The sequence below is a fragment of the Macaca mulatta genome, chromosome 4 (assembly GCF_049350105.2).
Source record: "Macaca mulatta isolate MMU2019108-1 chromosome 4, T2T-MMU8v2.0, whole genome shotgun sequence".
NCBI lineage: Eukaryota > Metazoa > Chordata > Mammalia > Primates > Cercopithecidae > Macaca > Macaca mulatta.
In genome coordinates, this window is record NC_133409.1 from 101,124,916 (window position 1) to 101,132,650 (window position 7,735).

The 7,735-nt window shown below is 43.4% G+C and overlaps 1 pseudogene; it reads left to right on the top strand.

The window, feature by feature from the left end:
- The first annotated feature begins 4,994 nt into the window (after positions 1–4,994).
- Positions 4,995–6,071, top strand: LOC144340612 (uncharacterized; annotated as a pseudogene).
- The last annotated feature ends 1,664 nt before the right edge of the window (positions 6,072–7,735 follow it).

The window sequence follows — 7,735 nt, forward strand, 5'->3', positions numbered from 1 at the left end:
ACAATTATCTGTCTATTAATGTTTTCAATCTTTAACAAATATTTATTGAACATAAACTGTGAATCAGGTATCATTCTAGACATCACGAATATTGTAGTGAACAAGACATAGAACTTCTCTGCACACATACAGTATAAAATCTGGTGGAAGAAACAGTAATCAAATAATAACTCAAATAAATGTAAACTTACCACTGTGTAAGTGTTCTCCAAGAAAAGGGCATTGATGGTGCTATGAGAACAAATGCTAGGGAGAACATGATTGATGGAAAAAACACTTTCTAGGTCTTGATTCTTAACAGAAGACATAAAAATGTACACTTGCATCCTGGACACACTGTATTGCTGCCTCTAATATAATATGAATAGTAGTGTTTTCTTGAGTCCCTCATTTTTGCAAGCCAAGTGTATTTGTGATATTGCTTTACTAAGAAAGCATGGGAAATGTTTCTTGTGTGACTGCCAAAGTATGGCGTTAAAAACAGAAGCCTGATACACAAATGCAAGTAGTATGTATTTGATCCTCACCTAACTAGCATTTAATTATCCTGGCAATCAAAACAGGGTATCAACATTCTTTAGTAAATCTCTATAATCATTTCTGTTAGATCATAAGTAAGTAAAAAGGGGTAATCATTTGATTTCATTTGTAGGTAACAAGACACAGGAAAATTCAATCATTTCTGTACTTAAATGTTGCTCACCTATGAGAGACCAAATGATTCATATATACATATATATTTTCATTTTTAGCTCTTATTTTAGATACAGGGGGTACATATCTTAAAACAATCATTTGAAAAAGTATATAAGGAGATATGTGAACTTTATCTAAACACTCCCTGTGTTAGAAAGGAGAGCAGGAGACAACTTACTATTTACCAAAAGAAAATTAAGTCCCTTATAAATGGATCACTGTAGCCCCCCAAAAAACTGAGGGCACAAGCTCTTTCACAAGTCTCCATTTACCTGTTTACTTATATATTTAACTTTTTGAAATCTAAGATGTGTCATTAGTTATTGAACCAGGAAGAAAACATGATGCCAATTAAACTTGATATAATGCCTTATCCATAGTCCTGTGCAACATGTAATCAGTCACATCAGTCCCTCATTACTTTGAAGTCTTCTGCTTTCCATTGCGTTGTTTGGAATGCAACAGTCTATCCTTTTGCATATGTCTCAAACAAACTCTAAGTTGATTTCTACTAGTTTGGTTCCATAAAGTGCTTTGTTGTTGCTGTAAGAAAATGTGGAATTGACACCATTCCTTCTGTGACCTTCATTAATGTCAAGTTTATGCCCCATCTTTTTCTTTCTAAGCCTTATGTGCACAGTAGTCTTTTGTTTCAATGCTGCTTCCTAATGTAACCTTGTTGAAGACATTTTATTTGGTAAACTCAATCCTTGTTGTACCAGCAGTGCAAAGAACTCAATGAAAATGATTAAAATTGAACAACCATGCTGCCTGCCCTACAGTGGTTGTAAGATGCCATCAACTCTGAAAAGCATTCCTATTTGGAAGATTTTTGAAATTATTTTAAAAATTACATAGCATGAGGCTGGGTGCGGTGGCTCATGCCTCTAATCCTAGCACTTTGGGAGGCCAAGGCAGGCAGATTGCCTGAGCTCAGGAGTTTGAGACCAGTCTGGGCAACATAGTGAAACCCTGTCTCTACTAAAATGCAAAAAATTATCTGGGCATGGCTGCATGTACCTGTAGTCCTAGCTACTTAGGAGGCTGAGGCAGGAGAACTGGTTGAATCTGGAAGGCAGAGGGTGCAGTGAGCCAAGATCGCAGTGACAGGACTAGTTGGATTTCCTAGGCCAACTAAGAATCCCTAAGCCTAGCTGGGGAAGGTGACCACACCCACCTTTAAATATGGGGCTTGTGACTCAGCTCACACCCAACCAATCAGGTAGTAAAGAGGGCTCACTAAAATACAAATTAGGCTAAAAGCAGGAGGTAAAGAAATAGTCAAATCATATATCGCCTGAGAGCACAGGAGGAGGGACAATGATCAGGATATAAACCCAGGCATTCGAGCAGGGAGCGGCAACCCCCTTTGGGTCCCCTCCCATTGTATGGGAGCTCTGTTTTCACTCTATTAAATCTTGCAACTGCAAACTCTTCTGGCCCATGTTTGTTCTGACTTGAGCTGAGCTTTCACTCACCGTCCACCACTACTGTTTGCTGCCATCGCAGAACTGCCGTTGACTTCCACCCCTCTGGATATGGCAGGGTGTCTGCAGCATTTCTGATCCAGTGAGGCACCCATTGCCACTCCCATTTAGGCTAGAGGCTCGCCATTGTTCCTGCATGGCTAAGTGCCTGGGTTCATCCTAATCGAGCTGAACTCTAGTTGCTGGGTTCCATGGTTCTCTTCCATGACCCATGGCTTCTAATAGAGCTATAACGCTCACTGCATGGCTCAAGATTTCATTCCTTGGAATCTATGAGGCCAAGAACCCCAGGTCAGAGAACAAAAGGCTTGCCACCCCATCTTGGGAGCTCTAAGAACAAAGATCCACCCAGTAATATTTGGTGGCCTCGTATGGGGATTCTCCAAAGTGGTGAGTAATATCGGACCACTTTCATTTGCTATTCTGTCCTATCCTTCCTTAGAATTGGAGGAAATACCAGGCCCCTGTTGGTCAGTTAAAAACGATTGGTGTGGCTGCTGGACTTAAGACTCAGGTGTGAGGCTTCCTGGGAAAAGTCTTTCTAACAACTCCCAACCCTTCTGGGTTGGGAGCATTGATCTGCCTGGAACCAGCTTCCACTTTCACAGTTTTCCTGGGGAAGCTGAGGGCTGACCAGAGGCAGAAAACTGTCGTCCTGAACTCCCGGCACTGGTAAAGATCATGGTGCAGCCAGAAGTCTCTACCCAACAGTTGCCCATGAGTGCGCCCCTGCCTCTCCTTCTGACCCATAACTCCTGGGTCCCGACCACAACTTTCTTGAAAGTGTAGCCCCAAAAGTCTTCTCACCTCTGAATCTACTTCCTCCAATCCCTGCCTCCTAGGTACTAATGCTTCAAACTTTCACTTTCTCTCCCAAGTATTAGAGCAAGTTGTATCTCCAAAGGGATATAAGGAAGCTCTACACTATGTCCTTGGGTGTTTAGGCTATGAACCCAGGGAGTCTTGCACCTGGTGTCCCTCCCAATTTAGGTATACAGCTCTTGACATGGGCAGTTTTGTGGGACTCATTCCCCACCACCCTTATCAGGGCCCCAAGTTTGTAAATGGCTATGAGGATTGCTCTCCCATTGTGTAAGATGCTCTCCTCCCCTGTTTCTACCCAGCTTAACAACCCCTCCCCAACCCTGGCAATACAATCTCCAAACCTTGGCTCCTTGGCCAGGGCCTTAGAACTGATGACCCAGTATTTTAACAAGTGGAACTGGATCTACAACAACATAAGAGATCGGGATGAAAACGAATTGAGTAAATTAAAGGGAGGCGCATATTACTGTAGTGGCAAATGGGGGCAGCGAGCAAATGTCCTTCCACTGTGTTCCCAAAATCCATCTACAGAAAGAGAGAAAGACAGAGAGAGGAAAGAGAGGGAGGGGGGAAAGAGAGAGAGAGAGAGAGGAACGAGAGAGAAAGGAAAGAGAGAGAGAGGGGAAAGAGAAAGGCAGAGAGAGAAAGAGAGAGAGAGAGAAGTAGTAAAGAAAAGAACAGTGTGCCCTATTCCTTTAAAAGCCAGGGTAAATTTAAAACCTATTATTGGTAATTGAAGGTCTTCTCTGGGACCCTATAACACTCCAATACCAAACAAGGGCACAGCCTGAAAGCACTGAGACCACTGACAACCAGGAGTATTCCTATCAAAAATCCTAAACCCAATAAACCACGGATGGTCCAAGTGCATTCAATCTGTAGCAGCAACTGTTTTGCTACCAGAAGAAAGTAGAAAAATAACTTTTAGGGGAAACCTCATTGTGAGTACACCTCACCAGTTCAGGCTATCCTAAGTCAAAAAAAAAAGCAAAAATGTAGTTTACTAACTCAAAAATCTTAAAGTATGGGGCTATTCTGTTAGAAAAAGGTGATTTAACACTAACCACCGATAATTCCCTTAACCCAGCAGATTTCCTAACAGGGGATTTTAATCTTAAGTACCATACAAAGGTCCGACCAGACCTAGGAGAAACCCCCTTCAGGACAGGATGATACATGCTTCCTCCCAGATGACTAAGGGAAAAACCACAATGGGTGTTCAGTAATTGATAGGGAAATTCTTGTAGAAGCAGAGTTGGGAAAATTGCCTAATAATTGGTCTGCTCAATGTGCGAGCTGTTTGCACTCAGTCAAGCCTTAAAGCACAGAACCAGAAAGGAACCATCTATACCAATTCTAAGTTAATTTAGACTAGACAAGGTCTTATTAATAGCAAAGGAAAATTGGAATTCCAGACTTAAAAGGTTTTCAATAAAAATAAATTTCGCTAAAAGTTAACAGTGTAACCTGTATTATCCTAACTTCTAATCTTGTGGCCTTAGACAGTTTAGTCCACAGACATAAAGGAAGTTCACTTTGAAAAAATGGTTATCATCTTCAAAAAAACTCTATCTCAATCCTGACTCAAAAGGTTACCTACACCCTCTCTGAAACGAATTTGCATAAGAACTGGTGTTTATGGGAATGCATCTTGATGGGGCAACTGGGTTGTTATGAAATACTCAGGAACCCAGCCCAGATCTAGAACTCACCCCTGAGCGCAAAGGCAATGTTGGGCATGCTGGTAAAGGACCACTAGAATCCAGCAGCCTGGACCTCTTTCTTTGTGGTCAAGAGAGGCGGGAAAACGGGTGCAGGACTGCTACATCGGTAAGCGTAACTAATCTGATAAGCAGAGGTCCATGGGGTGGTTACACACCCTGGAAAAGTATAAGCATTAGGACCATAGAAGACGCTCTAGGACTAATGCTTATCGGAAAATGACTAGGGGTGCTGGCATCCCTATGTTCTTTTTTCAGATGGGAAATGTTTCCCCCAAGGCAAAAAATGCCCCTAAGATGTATTCTGGAGAATTGGGAACAATTTGACCCTCAGACGCTAAGAAAGAAATGACTTATATTCTTCTGCAGTACTGCCTGGCCACAATATCCTCTTCAAGGGGGAGAAACCTGGCCCCCTGAGGAAAGTATAAATTATAACACCATCTTACAGCTAGATCTCTTTTGTAGAAATGAGGGCAAATGAAGTGAAGTGCCATATGTGCGAACTTTTTTTTTCATTAAGAGACAATTCGCTATTATGTAAAAAGTGTAATTTATGCCCTACAGGAAGCCCTCAGAGTCTACCCCCCTGCCCCAGTGTTCTCCCGGCTCCTTCTCCAACTAATAAGGAACCCCTTCAACCCAAACAGTCCAAAAAGAGATAGACAAAGGGGTAAACAATGGACCCAAGAGTGCCAGTATTCTCCGATTATGCTCCCTCCAGTGGTGGGAGGTGAATTCGGCCCAGTCAGAGTGCATGTACATTTTTCCCTCTCAGACTTGAAGCAAATTGAAATAGACCTAGGTAAATTCTCAGATAACCCTGATGGCTATATTGATGTTTTACAAGGGTTAGGACAATCCTTTGATCTGACATGGACAGATATGTTACTGCTAGATCAGACACTAACTCCAAATGAGAGAAGTGCTGCCATAACTGCAGCTCGAGGGTTTGGCGATCTCTGGTATCTCAGTCAGGTCAATGATAGGATGACAACAGAGGAAAGAGAACAATTCCCCACAGGCCAGCAGGCAGTTCCCAGTGTAGACCCTCACTGGGACGCAGAATCAGAACATGGAGATTGGTGCTGCAGACATTTGCTAACTTGCATGCTAGAAGGACTAAGGAAAACTAGGAAGAAGCCTATAAATTATTCAGTGATGTCCACTATAACACAGGGAAAGGAAGAAAATCCTACTGCCTTTCTGGAGAGACTAAGGGAGGCATTGAGGAAGCATATCTCTGTCACCTGACTCTGTGGAAGGCCAACTAATCTTAAACGATAAGTTTATCACTCGGTCAGTTGTAGACATTAGAAAAAACCTCAAAAGTCCACCTTAGGCCCGGAGCAAAACTTAGAAATTCCATTGAACTTGGGAACCTTGGTTTTTTATAATAGAGATCAGGAGGAGCAGACAGAATGGGACAAACGGGATAAGAAAAAGACCACCGCTTTAGTCATGGCCCTCAGGCAAGCGGAATTTGGAGCCTCTGGAACAGGGAAAGGCTGGGCAAATCGAATATCTAATAGGGCTTGCTTCCAGTGTGGTCTACAAGGACACTTTTAAAAAGATTGTCCAAATAGAAATAAGCCCCCCCTTGTCCATGCCCCTTATGTCAAAGGAATCACTGGAAGGCCCACTGCCCCAGGGGACAAAGGTCCTCTGAGTCAGAAGCCACTGACCAGATGATCCAGCAGCAGGACTGAGGGTGCCCATGGCAAGTGCTAGCTGATGCATTACCCTCACAGAGCCCCGGGTACGCTCGACCATTGAGGTCCAGGAGGTTGACTGTCTCCTGGACACTGGTGCAGCCTTCTCAGTCTAACTCTTCTGTCCCGGACAAATGCCCTCCAGATCTGTCACTATCCGAGGGGTCCTAGGACAGGCAGTCACTAGATATTTCTCCCAGCCACTGAATTGTGACTGGGGAACTTTACTCTTTTCACATGCTTTTCTAATTATGCCTGAAAGCCAGTCTCCTTTTTTAGGGAGAGACAGTCTAGCAAAAGCAGGGGCCATTATACACCTGAACATAGGAGAAGAAACATCTGTTTGTTGTCCCCTACTTGAGGAAGGAATTAGTCTTAAAGTCTGGGCAACAGAAGGACAATATGGATGAGCAAAGAATGGCGTCCTGTTCAAATTAAACTAAAGGATTCTGCCTCCTTTCCCTACCAAATGCAGTACCCCCTTAGACCCGACGCCCAACAAGGAGTCCAAAAGATTGTTAAGGACCTAAAAGCCCAACGCCTAGTAAAACCATGCAGTAGCCCCTGCAATACTCCAATTTTAGGAGTACAGAAACCGAATGGACAGTGGAGGTAGTGCAAGATCTCAGGATTATCAATGAGGCTGTTTTCCCTCTGTACCCAGCTGCACCTAACTCTTATGCTCTGCTTTCCCAAATACCAGAGGAAGCAGAGTGGTTTACAGTCCTGGACGTTAAGGATGCCTTTTTCTGCATCCCTGTACATCCTGACTCTCAATTCTTGTTTCCCTTTGAAGATCCTTCGAACCCAACGTCTCAACTCACCTGGACTACTTTACCCCAAGGGTTCAGGGATAGCCTCCATCTATTTGGCCAGGCATTAGCCCAAGACTTGAGCCAGTTCTCATACTTGGATACCTGTGTCCTTCAGTATGTGGATGATTTAGTTCTAGCCACCGTTCAGAAACCTTGTGCCATCAAGCCACCCAAGTGCTTTTAAACTTCCTTGCCACTTGTGGCTACAAGTTTTCCAAACCAAAGGCTCAGCTCTACTTACATAAATACTTAGGGCTAAAACTATCCAAAGGCACCAGGGCCCTCAGTGAGGAATGTATCCAGCCTATTCTGGCTTATCCTCATCCCAAAACCCTGAAGCAATTAAGAGTGTTCCTTGGCATAACAGGCTTCTGCCAAATATGGATTCCCAGGTACAGTGAAATAGCCAGGCCATTTTATACACTAATTAAGGAAACCCAGAAAGCCGATACCCATTTAGCAGAATGGACACCTGAAGC